We start from the raw sequence: 24336 nt of genomic DNA, 5'->3' as shown, positions 1-24336 counted from the left end.
ACAAAAATTGGGGAAAATATTACTATAAATTGAGAGAATACTATTCCCTGCTGGCAGGAGTATTTTGTGAGTCATGGTTATTTTCTTTTGAATACAGCACTTCTCTGAGCTGATTAAGTGGAATTAACAACACACTAAGGAATCCTCACAGTTCCCTGTTTCTCTGATCCCCGTGGCTCTTGTTTTACCTCTCTTGCCTTTGGGAACACTTGAGGAATTTATTAATGAGGTCCAATTACTGAAAACTGTGGATTTATAGTCAACATCCTGGCTAATGCTGGAAAGGAGCTTTTAACTCCTCAGGAATTTAAAATAAACATCAGAACCCACCTTCCCAGGCATTGTTGCTCCCCCAAACACCCAAAACAAGACCTAGCCAGCTATCCCTACCAGGGCACTGCAGATGCATCACCAGTTGAGGCTCCCAACAAGCAGCAGGTCACAGGCTCAAGATGCTTCTCAACACACTCTATCCACTGGAGAGACCACGGGCAGGAAAGGGTTTCAATTAACTGCCCAGTTATTGCCCAGCATTGCATTTATTTGATCAAATTACTTGTACTATGTGCAAAGCTCATGGGAATACTTGATGCTAACTCCGAAGGAGGGGTTGAGCTGAAAGGCACTCAGCAGATCCTGGTGCATCTTGAGTTCAGAGGGGCTCCTGCAGCATTGGCTAAATTTTGACCTTTGGCATCTTCTCTTTCCACAGACAATAAACCTTGAAAATGGACAGCTGCTGATAGCAGTGCTGAGAGTCCAAGATTGGCAAGAGGTTTCTCCACAAGCAGAGTGATGTTGTTGGTGTATAATGAAGGTCTTCTGTAAAACCAAAACTGATAAAACAAGGGATAAGTTTAGGTATATAGTTCTATATTGCTGAATAAAAGGAGCTGGTAATTGATTCCTGGTCCCGAGGACAGGTAAAGCAAATTTTATCACCCTATACCACCATCTACTTCTGGATGGGGTCCCTAAGGAACAATTGTTATTTTTGGTGTGTTGTAGGGTTTTTTGAAACATGCTTAAAAATAAAGACTGCAGACTTTTCTGCAATTTATATAAACAGTGGGTTTACAGCATAAAACTTAGTATATGCATTCCATGACCTTGAGTAGAGCGCGTAGACAGCGATGGTTCAATGCCTTTGGGAAAGAGTTGAAGGAATGAGGAACTAAGTCTAATGAAAAGAACTTATTCATGGTGCTTACTGGGAACAGCCCCGGACCAAGCTATTTCCCAAGTCAAGGCTGGGTCTTGTATTGTATAAAGCTAGCGGTGGTCTTGTAAAGCAAAGCTGAGGGGTGAGCAAAGAAATGAGCGCTGCAGACCAGTTGCTATCCAGAGGCTAAGCTCCTCCATGGACCTCTTTTAGCAGTATGGATGATCATGTCTCTCTCATGGATCTTTTATGAGACCTCAGACATCTTATAAAAGCTTGCAGGTGGGGCAGTAATAAGCCTCATTTTCCCTCTCTACCCAAAGACTTAATTTCAGAGAACCTGCAGGACTTCCTGGATACATTCACTGTTTTGTCAAGATTGTTTCAAAGGTAGCTGAGATAGGACTGGAAGGCAGCTACAGAGAAGTGTGCTTTTAGCGCCAGTATGAACACATAAGCCTCGCTTTGCTGAAAAATGGGGCTGAAATCAGATCACATCAACTCCATAGTGTGTTATGGGAGCATTATAATTTCTGAGCGCCTCTGGCCCAGAAGAAAATTATGTCACTGTGTTCTATAGCTCAGGGAGAATACAAAGCTCTACACTTGAAGATTTTCTTCATTCTTGTCTGTCAGCTGAGACTGCGCACTAACTTTTAGTATTCTACTAGCCCAGAACTGGGGCTATAGTAATTCCATATTTCAAAAGGGAAAATAGTCCCTTTCATTGCCTGCCTTATCAGGTATGCCAAAAGTTGTCCTATTCCCAAGCACTCAGCCAAATTCTAGGTAGCTCCACCAGTAATTTGCAGAAATTTGGTGCTCTTTAGTAGTTATTTATAATTTTGCTTTCCTCAGTGAGAAGCTTCAGTCAAAAGCATAGCACCAATAAAGCCTGAAGGGGCCAATGTAGCCTCAGAATATCTGTCCTTATTATCCAGCACCACCTGCAATGACAGTGACAAATACATGATTCCTTCCCAAGTATGGCAAGGAGCTCAAAGTCCTCCACACCAAGCAGATCAGATTTCTTAAGCAAACAGATCATTTTCAATCTGGCTTTATAGTCAAGATTCCAGCTATTGTCAGAACTCAAGGAAATTGTGGAGTTGGACTACAGAAACCAGTGGCATCAGGCCTCATGTCACATCTTACGAGGGAAGTTCTACTTCAGGCTCTGCAACTGCTTGTCAGAGAACCACTGTTCTTCTAGAACAAAGGGGAGTAGCCTGGTGATGAGGAGCTGACATCTGTGGCCCTGTGCAGTCTGCAAAGCTCATAAGGCTGCACACTCTTTCAGCTAGATAAGGCTCTTTGGTATTTATGGGATTATTAGTTATTGAGAATTATGTCTGTTCTCAGAGTAGAACATGCCATTTAACTACATTACTCATTATATGAGTCACTATGTTGAATAACATATGCTTCCTATATTTGGTGGGATGAGCCAATACATCACACTTCCATCCAGAATGGCATTCTAATTAAACACCACCAGCCTTCCTTTTCAACTGTAAAAGTCCCAAAACATAAACTTCATTGTCATACAAATTTATTTTGTTTGGATTTTTTTTTTTTTTTTGCATAATCAGTTGCAGGACCTGCAATATTAAGCCAAATATGCTGGTTAATAGCACCTAGATTATACCAAGTTTGTATGTGTCCTAATGAAAGATGTGCTAATTGACAGCAGTCAGCTAGATTAAAACAAACAGAAAGAGCATTTAACTTTAAGGATTTATGCCTTTCCACTGGAACCAGTGAGACTATTCAGGTGCTTACAGCTGAGGACATGCATATTTGTTGACATGGTTGCTACACCATTGTTCTTGCAAGGAAGGAGTAGTGATCCATCATCATCAAGTGTAACGGGTACTAGGGGCTACTTTCATTAGAGGGAACAGCAAAATTCCCATTGATTTCAATGGAAGCGGGGCAGGCTCTGACACAAAAGTAGTAAGCTTGTGTAAACAAAAGTTACAGAAAACGTTCCTCATGACAAGTATTTATGATGGCTCTGGAGCCTGAGAGTCTTTTGGGTGTGGAGCCTCTGAAATAAAGCAGTTATTATTTCACTTTTCTTCAGTGCAATTAAGACTAAGGCACATCAACAGCACACTAATTTTGAGTTTGTGGTGCTGACTTCTAAAAGTGATATTACCACAAGTCAGAGGTTTCTGAGAAAGCACAAGTTACATTAAAACACATTTCCACCTCTATACATTTATTTATTGACTTTCTCCTACAGCAAAATTAGTTTTAGTTTTGCTGCTCTGGTGTTTCTAGAGCAGTGGTTATCGCTCCCCTAGGGTGGGGAACCTCAAGTTTATTCCAGTACAGAACCCCATTACAAATATCATGTAGATGCTCACGCAGTTAGGTGAATTTGCCTTTCCTATCCCATTTCTTACACCTTAATGTAGCTAGCAGACACCTTACTACAGACAGGCTTCCAGTTGAAAATAACTGTTATAGTCAGTTCTGGGGGTTTATGCCACGAAGAAATACCATTTCACAATGTTTAGATAAAGGTTTAGGTAAAAACTAACTCCACTACTTTCATTGAAAAGTAAGTAGCTGATTCCTCTATGACTCAAGTCAAGTGGCAAAAAGCAGGATAAATAAACCAAAAAGCATTTCAGACTACAAATTCCAGAGAGGCTTCAGCTCAGGATCCAAAACTGAGAGTATCAGGGTTGCAGAGATTAATTCATAAAGCTAATTCATAAATACAGAAGTATTTTCCATTTATAAATTTCTGCATCATATTTCCCAATTAGATCCTCAAATTCAAAATCTGTGTAAGACTTCCTTTTCATATTTGGAAAGTACAAATTATTGTCTTGGAGCCCAGCTATGTATTTGATAAAGATCTAGAAGGGAAACCTGATGAAGGTACAATAAAAAATAGATAAAAATTATCTAGCAATCTGCTACAGTTATACTTCTATTCCAAGTGTCTTCTCATTCTCTTTTAACTGAAAGTATGAATGCTAGCAGTAGTAATGCATTTACTCATTAAATTTTATGATCTATAATGGAATTGAGGGTATTGCCACTAGCCAGGAGAGTGCTTTTAATGTTTTTTGAATCCTTTTGAGCTTTTGACTTTGGGATATTACGTGCAGACACTTCTGTTATGTAAACAAATACATTGTTTTGTTCTTCACTTGAACTAAATTTTTTTATTTTTTCCAGCATCACTTTTTTTTACTATGGTACTTGGTATGCTTTTTCCTTATTGTGATGGAAGGACCAGAATAGCAGCAATTTGGAAGATTTTTTTAAAGTCTAATTGCTAGTATGTTTTATAAAATATGTCGAGATGCTGACGACTGCATTCTGAATAGATGCACTATTTCACTCAAGTGGTACAAGTGTGACTGAAAAAACATCTCACTAAAATCTTTATTTAGTGCTTTTCAGGGATCAGACTAGTTCATCACTATGATCTGGTTTTTAAATCCTTACATCTATTAATTCTAATTAAAATTACCTCTTTTTTTACCAGCCAATCAATTTATTACTATACCTCTTCAGTATAGTTGAGAGACTGACTACTAGTTGTTCTTGACCATTGGTTTTCAATAACATCCTAATTCATTACACCTCCTCTTATAGCAGCGCCTGTAAGGTTTTACAGTAGCTCTTAATCTTTAAACCTGAGATGGAAGTGTAGGAGAAATAAGAATTCTACCCGCCAAGGATTAAATATTTTAATTCTCCAAGAGTTGATATGAACACTTTTAAATCTAATTTTCTTACTGTTCTGAGGTGTAATTTCTCAATTCTAGTTTTGAATTGATGCCTCCTATGAGTTGTGAAATTTATTTATATTTTGGTCAATACTGTGTTAGAGATATAGCTACTCCTTAAACAAACTGCTGTATGGTACCTAGAATTGCAAAGCATATCACACAGTGAAAGAAGGCCGTGCACTCAGAGCGCAATGGAAAAGATGTCAGCTGTTTTAATAGCAGTTTATTTATAGATATTCTCTAATCTGGAACTTCACCATTTAAAAACAATATGGGAGCAAAATAAGACATCTGTACAATTCTTTGAGATTACTGGTTTTTCATAAGAGGACTATAAAGTCTCATCTGTCTGATATTAAAGGCTTAGATTTTTTTCCTGAAAATAAAGGATATCTTCTTGCAGAGAAATAAAATTAGGAATACAGACAACAAACTTTGCTGCACTTTTTTGGCCCATGGTCCTTCCACGTGAGAAAGGCTGAATTACGTTTTGTGCCTGTGTCTGCCTGTGAGGTTACACTGCAATGTATGTACTTGAAATTCATGAACAGACTTGACCAGAAGAGAAGCTGTTAAATCTAAAAACTTTTTGTGTGAATCCTGCCTCAAACATCATAATCTGTTTGTTCATCTGATAATGGGAGAGGCTGCAACATTAAGGGAAAAGAGAGTTTTTACATACAAGCCTTGACTTGAACCCTGACAGCTTTTTACAAACTTAGTGTAATATAAAGCTTATTCCTAGTTTTTGTGAATATGAGATGTTCTGGAGTTTGCAGAATATAAAACATGCCAAGTATGCCTTTTTCCTCCTTTCTTTCAATCTCTTTTCCTCACAGCACGCGTGGACTTTTCATGAATACTGTGACAATTTCCTTCAACAAGTTGCTGGAAAGGGCTGTCCTTGAGTCCCTGAGTTCTGGATTAGGAGCTAAATCAACTCACCTCCATGAGCAAAATGGAAGATAAAAAACTTCTTCCCTTCTCCCACTTTATTTTAAATCGGGGACTGCTTCCAAAACAGATATATCAACAGTGAAATTATGGTGTATTTTTTATTTTTTAGTAAAGTATTATAGCCCAATTGAGTGTCATGATACTACAGAATATTATAATACCTCATTACTTAATCTTCTGTGACTCTGCACACGGCTGAGGTATCACTGAGATAAATGGTCATAATAATATGACCATTTTTGTGCAGTGTCACATTCTTTATTTTAAAGTAAACTGATTCCATTATAGCGTAAGTTGTAAGGCTGTCTTGCTCTTTTATTAACAGAAAAGCTTCATTTTATAAAAGAAAAGGATGAAAGAACACACAGAGTAAATAAATCTTTCTTTGTGTGCCTCTGTTAAGTGTCTGTTTCCCAGGTGGTACATGGCAATACTGAAGGTTTATTATGACTGGGTTTTGCAACAGCAATCATACCCCAGGTAAGATTTTTTTACCCCAGGTGAAAATGCTCAGACATGACTCAACAAAAAAAGAGATCTTTGCATTCCTACTGTTAATTCTGTATGTTGCATATTAATAGGAGTTGTGGACAAATACTTCTGTGCTCACAATCTTTCACTGTGAAGCAGAGGTTCTAAACCATTCAAGTTCCTCCTGGTTTTCCTGTTTGTTTTCATAGCCTGTCAGAGTTTAGATGTGCAAAGCAATTTTCTTGTTACCCAATCTTCTTGCCTAACAATTAAAAGAACTTCAGCTATGCTATTATAATCATGCTGAGATAAACATTATGACCATTTTACAAATTAGGTAAAAAATTGAACAGATTATAAAAATGAAGAATTTTTAAAGAAAACAGGTAACACCGCTTTGGTGTCTGTGACCACTTTTCATTATGTGCAGATATGTCTGAACTCATCAGAGCCTCTGCCACTTTGTGTTTGTCTCCAAGGCAAAATGATCCTCTCTAGACTGTTTGATTAAGCAATCCAATGACCAGAGTTCATAACTGCAGCATTTCTGTGATACTTTCTGTGGCATTTTGAGCCATTTTCTGTTTCCAGTTGACTGCTGTCTGTTAGAATCTTACATCTGTCTTGCAACTCTGAATGCAGAATAATTTCAAGGCTTAGGTTCAGTTTACATGGTACCAAAATCTCAGAGAAGTCCTTGTGAGGGTTCAACCCAAGAAGTGAGAAGACTGGTTTGTTCTGCTCTTCTGAGATTGCTGCTTTCTTGATCACACCAAACTTAATTCAGAAAGGAAGATCCACTCTAGCCTTAACCCAACACATCCCTGGGAAGGAAGGGGATGGAGGCCCTCAAGGATGAAAGGAAGGGTGGGAGGCCTGACAGGTGCTTCTGGTTCAGACCTGTATCAAATATTTATTCATCGTGACTACAAAGGCCCAGAAACTGCTGTATAATTTCCCTTGCCCACTCTTTGATTTCTGTACTTGCATTTTGCCACCTTTAGCTTGACTTTGATTAATGAGAATCCAGGGCTCTGGCTGGGTTTTCTGAGATTTTAAGTGCAACTTTGAGCAACGTGGAGTACTTTCATTTGCTGTTTGTTACTAACTTCTTTTTTAGCCATGGTGAACTGAAAAATGTTGTTCTTTGAGTACTAAAAAGCACAACAGTGTTCAGGTAAATTGGCCTCAGAATCTGTTTCATCATAATGAAAGCATTTACATCACTGCAGAGGTTAATTTCCCTGCTTCTGCAGTGCTATCCACATGTGTTGGCCTTCCCAGGTTATTTTAATAAATGACTGTCAAAGTAGCTACAGGCATTCTGGTGCTGGAACAGAGCATGGTTTTGCAAGGCAAACATCTGTGGGGTTTTCCAGATGCAGGAAGAGCGTGGAAGTGGGTGTTATCTCTCAATGGAAAGGGAGGAATGTGGCTAGCAGCAGCAAATACACCAAAACAAGTGAGTAAATATATCTTTATTTTGCCATTGAGAACAAAATAAAATAAGGAAGACAAGGAAAAAAAAAAAAAAAGAAAAAAAGGAGAGTATAAAAAAAATTATATCTGCATGAAAGGGAAAATTTTTCATGTTTTTATTTTTGCATGGCTGTTTTCCACAACCTGGGACTGTTCAAAGCACAAGAAGGGAATTTCCCCAGGAACTTCTCACATTGACACAGCTGGAACTGTTAGGGACAAACAAGGTTTCATAGATGCCACAGAGATGTTGTGAGAATCAGTCCTGATTAGCAAAAGGAATTAAATTTTCCATCTAGGACTAAATAAAAGAACTTCTGCCTTCCTTCTGGCTTTCTTGGCTGAGGTCACACTTTTACCACTTCATCTTGGGTCACTTGGAGCATCAGCTGCTAATTTCATCTGGCAGGGAGGAGCCTCCCTCCTAATGAACATGTGGGTTTCAAACAGAGTCTGTCTTAAAATCTTTGACAAATTATGAAGTTTAATATATATTTTCTCTCAGAATTCACTTGATGCAAAACTGCCTGAGGGATGTCTTTATATATTCACAACACACATGAAAGAGAGCCAAACCAGGGCAGAAATGTACAGCAGAGGTAAAACATGTGTGAGGAACCTCTTGCTGCTGGGCTGAAGATCAGACAAGCTTATAAAAAGGGCAGGGAATGCTCATTATGGACTGAGTCAGCCCAGCAGCTGTGAGGCTCCTCCCTCCCCACTTCAATGATTTTATTGTTCACCCAAGCCACTGTCAGACACTCAGGAGAAATCCTCTTGGCCCTGTATCTGCCCCTCTGTTGGATGCAATCAGGCCTAGACAACTTGGTGCTTCAGTTGTCTTGGTGAGGTCTTGCTTGATGTGACCTATTCTGATGGGATGCAAAGGCAGGGGACACCAGGGCTGCTGTGCAGACCTGACCCGTGCACCATCCTGGAAATCACAGCTGAGCTTAAGTGAAATAAACAACAAATTTTCCCAGAGTACTAGATGAATGCTGACTAGAACTGCAAGTTTCAGATGCTTAAATTAGATCTCCCTGTGGCTGCAGGTGCAGATTTTCCCCATACAACTAATAATGGCTCAGACTGTTGGTGTATTTTTTCAGATTTTTTTTTTTTTTTTCAGATTTTACCACTCGGGTTCACTTTGGGCTTGGCATTCTCTTTAACTCTGCTACTCACTGCGCTATCAACTGCCAAATGCATTTCCAACAGCATAAAATCTGATAATTTAGAATTGCACTGTTTCCTGACCTTGTTCCTTCTTTTAAAAGTTATTTTGGGGAGGAAAAATGCATCTGAACTGTCAGGGAAAGGACAACAGTTTCCTTTCTCTTTTCTTTCTCGCCATTGAGAAAAGATTTGTTGGTCAGTAAGGAGCATTATGTCCAAGTCTCCAAGGACAGCCCTAGTCCTCTCTAAAACAGCTTGTTTTATCTGTGTGCCCTAGACAAAACCAAATGGCATCGAAAGAATTCACGGTGTTCAATGATAAAAACAAACAAATATATAAATACACACATATCTACATAAGGAATTCTAGACATTAAAAAGCCTTAAGACCCAAAACATGTTCAAAGCAGAGTCCTGCTATGATCTGCACCCACTGGTGTGAAATAAATGAACTTTGGCTGTCAACATCATAGGGAGTTCACCTGTCTGACATCAGAGACAGCCAAGGAGGATGCAGCCACAGAGAGGTTACCTGTTTTGTTTGAGAAAATCCAAGCCTTGAGTGCATACAATCATCTTTTCACAGTATGTTAAACAGTTTCTGGTTATTGGAGGGCTGGCTGATCGCAGGTGTGAAAGAAGATCACTTCGTAATATTTTGTCTGTCTGTCTCCACAGCAGTTGTCCCTTCTGCCATAGTATCTGACTGCCTTTAATCTATCAATTTACACACAGGTGATGCACACCACTTTATTTTGGTTTCATCTTTAAAGCATTTTTGTAATATTTCAGTTCTCACAAGGTTCTGGATGCTGATATCCTCACAGTGTGAAGAGATAAACTCCTTGTTAAAGTTAAAAAAGACCTAAAATTCTTGCTCTGAGAGGTAGAGGGCCATCTGAACCTGGGGCAGTACTTAAAAACTCCTAACTTGTCATTTTGAATCTCAAAAAGCAGATATTGTTGCTAACAGTGCAAAGAATCATATGTACTGGTCTGGGTTAATGTGTCCTTCCCCTTACAACTTCACAGTGTAGACACTTCACTGTAAACAGAGATCTTATATCTAGCAGTGTGTGTTAACAAGTTCCCTCTCCTCCAAGAGTCTGCTGGGTTTACTGGGTTGCTGAGTTATACAGCTTTCTCCCTCTCATGATCCTTTTGTCATATATATGCGCAATATGCAGTGGAAGGGCAAGTAACCAAGCTTATTTCAGTTTCATTAGAAGTCAGATCCTGAGTCCTTCTGGTTTTGAGTTAAATCCGTTGCACTAGCTCAGCATGTGTTTCTGGTTGCACTTAAGGGCGAGGCACCTCCGCTCTCGCTGGGAAGCTGATTTCTGCCCGAGGCTGGGAGCGCTGCCTAATTGCTCTGCAGAGGAGGCGTATCCGTGCGCCCGCAGTAACCTGCTGCAGATTCCCCCCAGAGCGTAGCTACAGCCACGCTGCAGTACAACCAACTTTTGCAGGCCATCAGGAGAAACAGGAAACTCAGGAAATGACCGGACAGACCCACCAAGATTTTAAAGGTTATTTACAACACCAGGTAGAAATTCAAAATGTGAAAGACCATGTTGGCACGGCTTAAGCCAGAAAGCCTCAGGCTGGCACTTTTGTGTCACTGTTTGACATGACTTTGTATAAATCTCATGTATATATTGCAATGGTACAGTCCTATGAAAGCCTCAGTTCACCTTTCTAAACAGCCCAGCATAACACAATAGAACCATTTTAATCTGCACTGAGATTAAATCTGAGCACTCTAAATCAGACTTTTCCTTTCACAGAATGTAAACAATCAAATCTCACTGTGAAGCCCTTTCCTGCTTTACTCAGCAAGAGGCTCTTATATTTCACCTCTCTTTTATTTAGTGAAAATGCTCTTATTTAAAAGACACTTTAAATAAAAGTGTTTCATATTCAACATGAGGTATCTGAAAATCTGTTTTATCCCGGCACTATAGAGCTGGAGGAAATCTGACCTGAGCAACACTCAGAAAAAGTTTTTAAAGAACCATGGTCAGATTATCGCCCTCACTTCTGTCTAAATCCAGAATGTATCTACTGATTTCTGAAGAACTTGTCCAGAGTTACATAAGAGAAAGCAAGATTTTAATGGATAGTTTGCTTTTTCAAGACTCTTGTTTTTGTAGGTCTCACCCTTGCAGTGCTCTGATCCAAGTAACTTGCTCTACCTCCTGCTACCCCCAAGTGCTTTTCCTCGCATACCTTCTTGCTCAGTTGGATATTTAGGTACCTGTAAATGCAGTAAAGCCTTCTCATTGCCAGATGATCTCCCAGGCCTCTGTCTCCACCAGGCACATCCTGGTGAGAGCCTCCAGTCTGCTCCTCTGGGAAGAAGCCTGAACCGAGGGTGGGTTCTCCTGCCCTTCTAGGGACTTGCCAGGTGAGACAAGCACACCCAGGAACCAAAAGGCAGCTTTAACCCTCTGAGGCCAAATCAGGAGGTCAGCAAGAGGCCACTTGTGACATGACATCCCATGTGCACTGCCTAGCCCTGTTCTTTGGCAAGCTTCTTTCTTTCTGCAAGGAATGTTAGCTAATGTCAGTCATTTAAAAAATGCAGTTCACTTTCTAATGAAATCACAGAGAGGGAGGGGAGACCAAGAAAAAGAGGAGAAACTGGCAGGGAAGCCCATCATTCTAGTCTGTAATAATCAAATGGTGCTTGAATATATACATTAAGAAAGCGTCATTTGCCCTCCCCCTCCTCAGAGACTAATTTAAAATATTAAATTATTAAATAATATCACAGTTTTTACAAATTTCTAATACTATTGTGCTGCAAATCCTGTCTGATCCAACCCTCAAATATTTATGTAAACTTAAATATGTCTGGAAAGAAGTCAAAAAAATCCCCCAAATATGCCACACAATCTCATTCCCACATATCCCTCCCTCCTCATTTATATTCAAACCTTTTCCAGCTAGTTCCCAGCTGGTAGGTGGTGGTTGATGAGTGACAAGTGCAGAGCCCATTTCTTTGAGTGCATTGATGGCCAAACCTTTTGCCAAACAATTTAGTCTGGAATTTTCAGTAGTTGCAAAAAATATTTTACAGCAACCTCTATTTTTTCCCCCCTTTGGAAATAGATACATGTAGTTTGGAAATTTTTATTATTTATTATTATTGACAGTGTTCAGAAAGAGGTAACTTTTAAAAAACATTAAGTTGAAGTCTTTCTAGTCTAGGGTGCAGGGTATACTTACACACCATATCCTACTTAGCTACAGGTTCCAGTAAAAGCAAGATAGATAACTGTGAAATGCAGGCACTTATAAATCTTTCTGTACCATTTGCAAATTGCATCTGTCTCTCTGTTTCTTTGCAGTGGTACGGTTGACAGATGCTGCCAATTCACTTCTCTGGATCGGCAGAGCTGAGCAGTGCAAGGGTTGTGTGTAAAATGTGACGCATTGTCAACTGACTCCTGTACCTGATGGTCCCTCCAGAGGTGATGAAAGCCTTCAATTTCATTGGCTTCAGTGGTGGAGAATGCTGCCAGGGCTGGAGAGGCCGGGGTGTGACAGGCAGCTCCCCACTGAGGGGGGAATGACAAGCTGTGTCTGTAGTGTGCAATGTCAAGAAAGCTGGGAACCCCTGTTCATAAAGCACCAGAATTATTTGTGCCTGAGTACTCAGTCTCTTGAAGCATAGGACCTTCTTGGGAAGACAGTTGTTACTCCCTTCATAAAACCAATCCAACACTTCTGCCTTATATGGGGGCCTTTTGAAGCATATTTTTTCCTCATATGCAGCTATTTCAAACCCTTCATTTTGAAAGAAGATTGCATCAGCTGCTGCTGTGCAAGGTCTGGATGACCCTGCCTGCTGAGCAGCTCCAGGGCAGCCATAAATTGAAGAAGCACAAAATTCCAAAGCCACAGAGGTGGCCACATCCTCCTGCTCTGCGGTGGAAGGGGAAAATGCAGAGCAGAAAACAGAGCCTCCTCCATGATGCTGTAATGATGATGGAGTGCTAGCGGTAACCACAGAAGCAGAATAGGAAAATACCTTTTCAAGTGGATTCTTTTTAACAGTCAGATATGCTGATCTGCTCTTACAGGAATATTTCCAAGCAAGAATGAAATTAACTAAATCTGAAATCTGTATGACTTTGGGACATACTTAGGAGAAGGAAACTAAGTATGTCACCAGCTGGTTGTGCAGCAGCAAGAAGAAAAGGTGGTGGTTTACCCTGTTTTATGTTTCTATTTAAAGGATTGAATGCACAACATGAAGCCTAGTAGAACTACAAGCTGGAGTTCTGATGCAACAACAACCTTTCCCCCCTGCTTTCTTTCTGTCTTCAAAAGCAAAGCTCTGACTATATTCAGTTGTTCTTCATTCTCCCCCTGACAGTTTGTATCAGTTCCTCGCCCAGCTCTCTGAGGGATGGGACATTCATGTAGTCAGGGTGACCATTTCAGTTCTAAGAGACTGCCCACACAAGCCTCTCACCACTCCTCTTCTGCTGTCTGGTGGCCTCAGGTGGGTGAGGGGGGATCTCACCCGGGAGAGCATTCTGATCCCCCAGAAACAGACCTCAGAGAAAGATGCTGTCTTCAAGCTGGTTCCATAATGGCAAGTCAGTCCTAACAAAGCAGAGAATATCTGTATTTGGATTACTTTCTCCTTTCTTACAAATATCCTAGTGAGTGTGAGTCACCTGATTTCTTCTCCCACTTTTAACACAGTATTTTGCAAATATTTTTCACATTTGAAGCCTGTCTTTCCATATCTTGGTGAACTGTTAAATGAGAATTGTAAAGATATTATATTTTTTCCAAAGACTGCATTATGAGGAAACGCTTTTAATCTCTTATGATAAAAAAAGGGTTTATGTAAAGATATGTTTCTGTTAATTATTACACCATCCTGAAGATATTTTCTGCACAGAACTTTACCTCTAAAATGCCATTGCGTGGAAGATGAACATTATCAAAATTTAAATTCCTGTCTTTTCTGTCAGTAGTTATTTCAACTGAACTTATTCTGATGTTTCTCTAAAATAATATAGCGGTATAAAACTGCAGCTAGCCTCAGGGGAAGCCAATCAACTCCAGCCTTATGAAATATTGGAAATTTCTGCATTTATCAGGGGAAAATTTGTGCACTTTGAATATAGTTAGGTAGAACTAGTCAGCAAAAAGGGTTAGAAAGACATTGCTACATTAAGTATGTGTTGATTGTGTTTGTCAATGCAGGTCCCAAAATGGGATTCTGAGTCTGGATGAGGTTAAAAGGAATATATGTGTCCACTATTTCTTCTAAGTGTGATCAGTAAATAATGTATTTTTTAGACATCTAACATTTTAATCCTTATCTTTTGGCAGTAGATCTACATTTCTGGAGTGGGAGTAGGCAGATTTTAAAATAACAGCTCATAATTTTAACCCTTTTTAATTTCACAGGGTTTGATTGCCAGGTGTGTGTTATCAGGTTTTAAAGTTTTTAAAGAATTATTCTGATATTCATCAACTGACTTAATAGAAGCCATCTACAGAAGACTAGGCAGCTGGGAAACTAGTTAATGAAATGAAAAATCCTCTATATTTTATTGTATTTGTATTCATCAAGTGTGACTTTATTATATGCAGCAAGGCTTATTTTCCAAGAAGGACTTTTAGAAACTACAGAGAGATCATAGGCAATACATCTAGATTTCATTCTACCTCTGAAATAATAGTTTTTATAATGTTCATAAGTTCTAACACTTCTAAAGCTGAATCTGGCTCACACCTCTAAGCAAGGGGTTGTGGTGAGAAGTCCTAACCATCTGCTTTGAAAGTGCTCCCCTGCTCCAAAGCACCTAATGAACACTCATTTTAAAACTGAAATAACCTACTGAGTTCTGTTACTTGCAGACACCTTAATAATAGAATCAAAGTACTTCCATTATGTATATCACCAGGTTATAGGACCTAAAATATTTAAAATCTGTTTTTATTTTAGATAAAAGAAGATCTGTCCTTTGAAAGGGTCAAGGCCATTGAATTTAAAGTAGACAGCAAAAAGGTTAAATTAACAACACGGAAAGTTCCTGATGCCTCCCTACACACACCACCCTCCACTCCCTGCAGGATTAAGATCATTTGCATCTGGTTCAAGCAATACTATTTTTATCTCTTTCTTAAAACAATGGAAGATGCAAAGATGTTACATAATTTTAATGGGAAGAAGAATCAGTAAAGGTTATTTGTTCAGCTTTCAGCTCACTTTATGAAGTCATAGAATTGCTGAAAGTGCCTTTGGAGGTCATCTAGTGCAACTCCCCTGTTCAAGGCAGAGTGAATTCAGGACTGTCCAGTCAGGTTTTAACACCTTTGGGCATAAGGACTCCACAACCTCTTTGGGCAATCTCTTCCCATTGTTTGATTAGCCTTAGAATAAAAATAGTTTTTTCCTATATTCAATTGGAATGTCTTGTATTTCAGTTTGTGTCCATTGCCTTTAATCCCTTCACTGGTTACCAGTGATAAGGACCTGGCTCTTTGCTATTTACTACTTTTTTCAAGTATTTATACACCTTGATAAATTCCCTGAGGCTTCTCTTCCCCCAGCTGACCAGTCTCTGTTCTCTCAGCCTCTTCTTCTGTATCAGGTGCTCCTATTACAGTCATCTTCACAGCCTTTACTGGGCACATTCCAGCATGTCCTCATGTCTCTTGCACTGGACTGGACACAGTCCTCCAGATGTGTCTCACCAGTGCCCAGCAATGTTGGCAAGGTTTTTTCCATTTCAGTCAATTGTTGGCTGTTTCTTTGCCACAAAGGCTCATTGCTGGATCATATTCAGCTCCTTATTCACCAGGATACCCAGATCTTTCTCTTCCAGTTACTTTCCAGGTGGCTGTCCTTCAGTCTGTATTGGTGCACAGAGCTTTTCCTCACCAAGTGCAGGACTTTGCATATCCCCATTTCATGAGGTCACCCTCTCTGTTTCTCCAGTCTGCTCCACTGAGATCCACTGAATGTCAGCACAACGATGTGGTGTGTATCAACCACTCCTCCCAATTTTTCACCATGTGTCAACTTGTGGAGGATGCACACTTCCCAGTCTCACATATCACTAATGAAACTTTTAAACAGTATTAGTCCAGTTCTAGCTGCTGAGGACCCCACTCATGACTGGCCCTTGGTTACATTTTTTTATTGCTGAGGGCAACAACTTGAAGCGGGAAATTCAGGCACTTTCTGTCCATTTCACAGTCAATTTACTCAGCCTGTGCTTTCTTAGCTTCTCTATGAGGCTGTCACAGAAGCATCAAAGGCCTTACTAAAGTCAAGGTACACAACATCCACTGTTCTGCCTTCATACAACAAACTAGCCTAATTTTAGAAGGCTGTCAGGGTACTTAGAAAACAGTTTCTCTTTGTAAATCCATGTTGACTAAACACAATCACTTTCTGGTCTTTCATGCAACAGGAAATAGTTTTCAGGATTATCCACTCCATCACTTTCATAGTGATTTAGGTAAGTCTAGCTGTCCTGTATTTCCCCAGATTTTCTTTGCTGAGAAGTGATGTTTGCTTTCTCTCACCCTACATTAATTACTCCCATCATCATGATCTTTCCAAGATAAGCAAGAAAGGCCCTGCTCAGTTACACTGAGCAGCTACCTCAGCAGTTTTGAGAGCATTCCATGAGACTCCATGACTTCTATATTTCCAGGGTCAGTAAGAGTTCCCTAACCTGACCCTCTAACAAGCTTACATCTTCCGTGCTCTGGGATCTGCCACTGTTTTCACAAATTGCTGAAGGCAGGTTTTTTCACAAAGATCAAGTGGAAAAGACCATTAGCACCTTGGCTTCTTCATTATTTATTCTCTCCAGGTTCCTTGCCATGTTCAGCAGTGCTTTGTCTAGATATTTTACTGCTGAAATATCTGTAGCAATCTTTCATATTACTTCTCACCTCTTTCACCAAATTCAAATCTACATAGCTTCAGCTTCCTAACATCATCCTCGCATGCTCAGTGGCTCTATATATCTCCTGGGACTGTTTAGAGTGTTTCTCCCAGCTGTCCATTCCACACAAAGTTCCTCAATATGGCAGAGTCCCAGAAACACCAGACTACCTTATCTGTTGTGCTTTTCACTATGGGATAACTATGGCTGTCTTGCTCTGAAGCCTTTCAAATACCGCCTGTCTTGGCAGGCATCTCAAATACAGCCACATATCATCCAGACATCAAAGGCAAGAGGAGAGGAGCATGTGCAGGTGACTTTTCATTAAAACTCCCCTTTGTTTTACTTTTGGCTCAGACAAGCTATTCATTAAGTTTTCCTGGCTCTCTGATCACCTAGACACAATCTCTTGTAGCATTCATAAGCATTTTGCCTGCTCCTGTCACAGGGATTAGGGGCATCAAGGCTGGCTAGAAAATAATTTCATCAAAGATTTCAAGTTTCTTTAGTTAATGTTCATTCCGCTTTGGGAGAAAACCAAGATCTCATGGATTAAAGGCTCAAACTGGGCTTTAGTCAGCATATTCCATGCTAGGTGCAAAGTGATTATCTTAGCTAGCATGTGAAGTGAAAATAGTAGAAACATGCCACGAGTGAGGTGACCAATTTGCCCTGTCACTGAGCCAGTGTTTCCTGTGTATTTTTACAGTACTCATTACTTGAAAGTCCTTTTTGTCCTTTCTGTTGCTTCATTTCTTATCCTCAGAAAGGTAATTTTTGTGGAATTTTCCTGAATTTTCCCTAACTCTTTCCATGGCTACACTTTTTGCAGTGAACATTCAGAAGGCGCTGCTGCTGATGTGCCTGACCTCCTATAACTTCTGTTTTGGATGTCCTGTGGGAAATATCTCCTTAAAACTGTGTTACTTTTTAGGCAGGTATTCACAGTGATATTGAGGTTTTACTGATCTGACCACACAAGATAAGTAAATCTTCTTCATATGAAAAGTTAGAGGAAACAGCAGTGCAAATCCCCAGGTTTGTGTGCTGCATGAGCTCCCTCCACCTGTTTGAAGCATGACAGTAGCATGCCTTTAGAAGCAGAATGTATAGCAGCTCAAGTGCAGTCCCCATGCTCTGCTGAAAGCACTAGGGCTTGCTTCCTCTTCAAAGTCTCAACTAGTCCTGCAAATTTTACTCCTTTAAACAACAGGAAAGAAATTACATCCCCCCCAGACCATTGCCTGTTCCAGGCCCCCTTGTGAAATGTCAGCCACAGAAGAATGTGCACATATTTATGAAATCACTTCTCATATAATTTTAGTCAAATTAGTAAGTACCACGGACATTTAAATAATGATTGTTAGGACCTAATTTTAAACATTTTGAGATGAATACAAGTGGTTAACTCCTCTCTACACCATTGTTTCTGCTTATCTGAAAGTTCATAAACAAAGCTTTCTGTTATTTTAACCTTAGTGTTTGAAGGCATTCTTTGAATTTGATTTATTAATGGTTACTTCTCTGCTCATTTCCCTTAGAAATAACCACCTGAGTACCTCAAGTAGACCTCTTTACTGATTTTGAATGTGTACTTCATGCTGTGGCAAACTTCAGCTGACAAAGTGTAAGCGTGTGAAGTCAATCTGAAAATAAGATTATATTAAAAATGTCTTCTCATCTTGTAGCAGCAAAATAATTAATCTCCATTAGTCATCACCTAATTGGAAGTATGTACAACAGTCAATGAATCATTAGGGATTCAGGCTTTGGTTTTTAGATGTATAAAATCTAACCCTTCCATTACGGACTTACATCTTGTTGTAGAAACTACATTTTACTATCCATATTAGAAAATCCTATAAAGACTGCACTTTAACAGGAATAATTGTACATGGAGACTAAAGCACATAGAAAGGACAAAGGAAAAGTCCTAAGACTGTTAATGAAGAGAAACACCAAGTTGTCCTCTTGACTTCATATAACAACAATCTATCTTGTCCTTTGGGGTGGCAAATGGTTTCCCTGCCAGGAAAGGATACAACTACATCAGATTAGGATCAAATTCAGAAAAGGTGTATTTGACTGTTGGTTTTAGGTAATACCTCCTTATCCCGTATGTTGATATCAAAATACACCAGAACACACGAGAACTTCTGCTTGTAAGATCATCATTTAGAAGGAAATTTAGGAGGGCACAATGGTCTGTCCCAAACATATGAAAGGTTATTGATAGGCATAAGTGGGTAGAAATATTATGCATGTCTGAAATGTGTTATAGGAAAAGTGATCATTTTTTTTTTCAAGGAAATAGGAAGAATAAGGTAATTTAAAATTTTCTGGTATTACTTTTGCCAAGGAAAGGAAATATCCCACATTTGTTGATATGTCACAGTCTCCAGAATTAGTAAAATATGGATTTGCTGTAATATGAATAAAGCCATCTCCCTGAGCACTTTGTTTGTGCATGCTTGGCTTTTTTTTCTTATTTAGCCAACCTTTCCCTAGCAGTGGATCAATCATTTCTGCACCTTGTCTGCAATCACACAGAAGCATTTTAGAGTAGAGAGGATGAATGATGAGCACTTCACACACATACTGGGGCAGCTCTATTCATTACCTTAATACAAACATACAATACTCACAATGATCTTTGTGGTCACAGAAAAAGTTGTTGGATAAGAGATTTCCTAAGAAAAAATACCTTTCAGATGGAGCCAAAGTAAGCAGCCTCATCTGCTCCCCTCTCTTGACCTTGTGGAGGTCTGTGTATGGTGCATCTGTAAAAAATAGTTCACAGAGTTCACAGACTTTTTCATGTCAATGGGTTTGGTTTTGGCATAATATGAAATGATAGGCAGTATTGCCCTATTCTGGCATCCTTCAGCTAGTACTGTAAAACATGAGCCCAGAAGTTGATCAGAAGCAATGATATGGTCTCACTAATAGAACAATACTCCTCTCAAAATATATTGTCTGCTGTGCACCCTGCTTTTGTAACAGAGAAATTACAAATAGGGTTTAGAATGGGGCTAGGCCAGCGCATTAAGTAGGATCCCATAAGAGAGTTCCAGCGAGGCCTGGGGCTCTGCAATTCTTTCATAGCTGAGAGGGCAGCATTACTGGAAACATCTTCAGTATATATCCTTGTGAACAGCTTCCCATGCTCGGCATAAACTAACCAGGAGCCAAACTTTCTCCCCTGGCTCTTTGGCCAATCAGACTGCATTTCATTTTCTGTGGGACACTTGTGAAAGAGGAACCAGAGAAGCATTTGCAAGGAAGTCAGCAATTGCCTAATCTCCCACAAGTGTGCTGTTCAGAATTTACACTAATATCAGCTTTTCTTTTGTTTGTGAACATTGCAGCAAATCTTCCATTTTGTTCTCCAGGCCACACTGGTTCCAGCAACTGAGAGAGTGGGGAAAATAGTTATGGGACAGACGAAAACTTCAGTCTTACCATTCAGAGATAGAAGTAGACCTGAGTCCGGTGTGTGTGATACATCTTGGATCCAAACTATTTAGGCACCTATTTCTTGAGTGCTGCATGAATACAACTACAACATGAGTAGGCTGACAGGGGAGCAGAGAGGATACACTTTTTTACTGACTTACATGACTAGGATGGAGCACAAAAATGGGGCAAAAAGAAAAAGCAAACAAGGATGAGATCTCTTTCATTTTCCTTCATTTGCCATTTCCCATTCAATCTACATACATTATGAATGTATTTAGAGACTGTGCATTTGCTATATGACAATTCAGGGCACTAACCATTTGATTCTGGAAGAGATTTTATTTGGACATCTGTAGAAATAGTCCTTTTTCTCACTTGTCGAGGTGAAGCTATGACAAACAAAGTTAGACAAATTGCTGTTCAAGAGACACTAGCTACAGTACGAGGAGTCTCAAGAAAATTATAAGCTAGAAAAAACAAAGCATAACTGAATATGTGACGCCAAAACGTCTCACTTCCCTCTCTCCATCTTCAATTATTTTTCCTTCTAAACAATCTAGGGGACTGGGGAGATAAGATCTGTTTTGAAAAAGGAAGTAATGAAGTAAAACTGGGGAAATAAAAAACCTCTAGAAGATAAAGAAGAGTTGGAGATAGTTGTATGTAAACAGAAAACCTGATGTAGAATACCAGAATATTTATTTAAATGTTGTGCAATTTGAAAGAACTCATCTTCTTTTCAACCTGTAAATCAATTTCTCCATGAAATATGGAAAAAAAGGTCCTACCTTACTATTAAGATTTATATATCAGCATAGAAAAAGTTTGCACAGTTAACACAGTTAACATCCTGTTTGTCAAGATCATCTTGATCTAATTCTCTTGTCAGCAAAGCCACTTTATTATAAAACCTTAACTCACAATTTGTTTAATATTTTTCTTCCTAGGAATTGCATAATTTTGATATTCTTTGTGATTTTTTCCAGTCGCAAAGCACTAAGAAATCTGGTCGAGAAAAATACAAAGCAAATCAATGCATGTGAGTGGCCACAATCATCACATTGCCTCTTTCTCTGTAAAATACTAAGCAGCTGCTGGCTTTTAGCGAGGAGGGAAAACAAAGACCTGTTAGTATTCCTGTGCACAATTTTTTATTTCACTTAGAGGCTGATTTTAGAAAAAGAAAGAAACAAAACTGATATGATGTCTTTCCTCTCAGGATCAACCCACATCCTTCATAGGGCAGGAAGAGCAGGTGAAAAAAACAGAGTACATTTGCCACTTCTATGGCTTCCATTACCCAGTTTATTCCATTGCCTCCCTGAGAACAACAGGAACAACCTCCAGCAGGGCGATTAGTTCAGTGGAGAAATGAAGTCAAGAGAATCTGCTGAGATATTTTGGCATAGGCATACTGAGTGTTGAAAAATCCTTCTGCAAAGGACTGTTTTTCTGGCTCTGCAAGCAAATCTGTAGCAAGCAATTTTCTCTTCAGATGTGTGGCTTGTCCTCACATGGAGAAGTGCAAGTTGCATCAATCTTGTTAAAGCAAATGCAAAACAGAGGAGAAGGGGAAGCCAAGGAGAGCCTTAACAAAGAAGGGGAAGCACAGTTTGAAAAGACAGCCAGGCAGCAGGCACTGTGACCCAGGATCTTGAACACGAAAAGGGCATGTCAGGGAAATGGTTTTTATGTCAGGCTGACTCGGAGCCCCACCACTTTGACGCCATTTGCATTTTGCTGATCGGGTGCATGATGGGACAAGGGAGATTTCAGATTTCCTGTCTCGTGGTCCATATCATCTAAGTTGACCTGTCCCACCTGGGCCCAGCTCCCATGAGTCAACAGAGGGAGATGTGGTGAGGACTTGGGAACCTGACTCTGACCCCTTAAAATGAGAACTGTACAGGCTGCCTTAGGCACATTGCAACCTCAACTTCAAGGTGCGCCTAGATTGGAGGGGGAGGAAGTAGCCAGGGTTTCTATAAAAGGTTACTGCAGACATCATTCCATGCAATGAATGAAGGTAGAGGGCTATAACCTAGGGATAAGGAGTTGTTAAGGCAGACAGACACCTTGGAAATGCTGACATCTGATCAATATCAGGCACATTTTAGAAGTTTGAATGAGATGTGAAGGATGTAGATGATAACTGTAAGCACATACAGAAGCTCTTCAGACTTCTGCCACCAACAGCCAGCTCCCAAGTGAAGGAAGTGGTGTGGTTGACTGGCCAGCATGAAAACAAGGCTTATGAGACTCTATTTCTGGCTCTGACAATTCTGCTGCCATCTCTTTATATACAAATGCATCTATTATAAGGTGCAATGATGCAGTGATTGGACAATGACCATATGGAGAGTGACATGCTCTGATGACATTTGTGACCCTTGCCGCATGTCACAGCAGAATACATGTATTCTATTCTGCACCGAGCTGTATGGTTGCTTGATCAAACTTATGTTTCCAGAGTGACCTTCAACACAAGATGCAGATGTCACCCACTTTTGTCCAACTTTCGTCTCACTAGTGGTGCCTGCAAACTCCACACCTGCAGAAGGAAGAGTGTACCAAATCTCCTGCTTCCAGGGAAGATATGCTTATAAGAGAAGCTAATGAAATCACCCAAGATAAGCAGCTAGGGTGAGATGCTTCTGCATGATTTATGTCAGCCACAGAAAAATGCTTCTTATTCCATGGACAATTTCTGAAATATATTTCTCTTTTGTTCAGCAAAGGACAGCAGGGCTTAAATAATGCAATGTTGAGAAATTTAATATCTCTTTTGTTAAGTATTCTCTGCTCTCTGGAGAGGCTCCCAGAGTCAGGATGCTTGTATTTACCTTCATAACAAATAGGGGTGATTAAATTTATATTAGTTCAACAGTTTCTGTGGTATGGTCCTGTTAATTTGCCCTGTGAACAGAAGTCAGCTGAGTCAGTTTTCATCACTTCAAAACCATACCAAGGGAGGAATAGAAGTGCTTGTTTTGGACATTTCCCAAAGTACAAAAATAGTAGTAATAAAAATATAGAAGGCATATGGTGGGCTTGTGTCTGGGGATGAAGCTGAGGCTAAGCAATATGTACATATTTAATTTTCCTCCCAGAGTGAAATGTATTTATTCTCTGAGGCTGTAAGAAAACTAGTGATTTATTTTTCCAAGCAAGTGTTCACACAATTGTGTTGTAATGCAATATGCATTATCCAGTATCTGATAAAAGTAATAACATGGACATCATAAGGTTTAGAAGGTAGTTAAATATTAATTCTTCATGCATTTCAAATTATCATGAAGGGATAGAAGGGGGCACCAATTATGCTATGGCAGCAAAGTTATAAAGTTCATTACTTTTCTCATCCTGCACCAGGAGGGTTAACACAAGATATTATTCAGATATAGTGAAAAGAGGAGGTAGTGGAATTTGAACAAGAGCAGCATGGCATTTCTTTGCAATAGATTCCTGTTTATATATTACACTTATGTAAGATTATGAAGCAGAGATTGTGTGAACCAAGAGTTTGTTTTGCCTGATATACTGGAAAAGTTGTTCAGTACTGGTTCATCTCAGCAAAGCTATTATTCCTTGAATGCTAGAAAGGTTAGGTGGGGTTGGGTACAGCATAAATACTGGCTGTCCAAATTTATGGGAGGGAGCTTAGCTCTTGCACCATTCCTTCTGAAACAATGATATTTGGGTCATTGTTTATGAATCTGGCTGCCATGAGTCAATCCTCTTCTCTGTCTCCCTTTTACATGGCCTATAAACAACTTTCCAGATGGGCTGGCATCTCACTGTTGATGGAGAGCTCTGCATAAATATCCTTTGTGTTACCCCAGTGGAAGAGGTGTGTGGTACAGCTACTCTGCTTGCACAGTGGTGTATGGGAACTTAAAGATGGACCTAGCTGATAATACTGGCTGGAATCCAGATGGAA

The 24336-nt window shown here is 39.7% G+C and overlaps 2 long non-coding RNA genes across 12 annotated transcripts in view; one reads left to right on the top strand and one right to left on the bottom strand.

Moving 5' to 3' along the window:
• LOC121468203 (uncharacterized) overlaps positions 1–24336 on the bottom strand; it is an 87149-nt gene that overhangs the window by 18674 nt on the left and 44139 nt on the right. For 2 of the 5 annotated variants that reach the window (XR_012052837.1, XR_012052839.1), the window contains exon 2: positions 19642–19717. The exons of the other annotated variants lie outside the window; for them this stretch is intronic. This is a non-coding gene — a long non-coding RNA (uncharacterized lncRNA). The remainder of the gene's footprint in view (positions 1–19641; positions 19718–24336) is intronic. 5 annotated transcript variants of the gene reach the window in all.
• LOC116806751 (uncharacterized) overlaps positions 1–24336 on the top strand; it is a 49888-nt gene that overhangs the window by 20421 nt on the left and 5131 nt on the right. For all 7 annotated transcript variants that reach the window (XR_012052841.1, XR_012052846.1, XR_012052845.1 and 4 more), the window contains one exon: positions 713–24336. This is a non-coding gene — a long non-coding RNA (uncharacterized lncRNA). The remainder of the gene's footprint in view (positions 1–712) is intronic.

The sequence above is a fragment of the Taeniopygia guttata genome, chromosome Z (genome assembly GCF_048771995.1).
Source record: "Taeniopygia guttata chromosome Z, bTaeGut7.mat, whole genome shotgun sequence".
Classification (NCBI taxonomy): Eukaryota; Metazoa; Chordata; class Aves; order Passeriformes; family Estrildidae; genus Taeniopygia; species Taeniopygia guttata.
The sequence above is the reverse complement of the archived record's forward strand: the minus strand, read 5'-3'. Positions and strand labels throughout refer to the sequence as shown.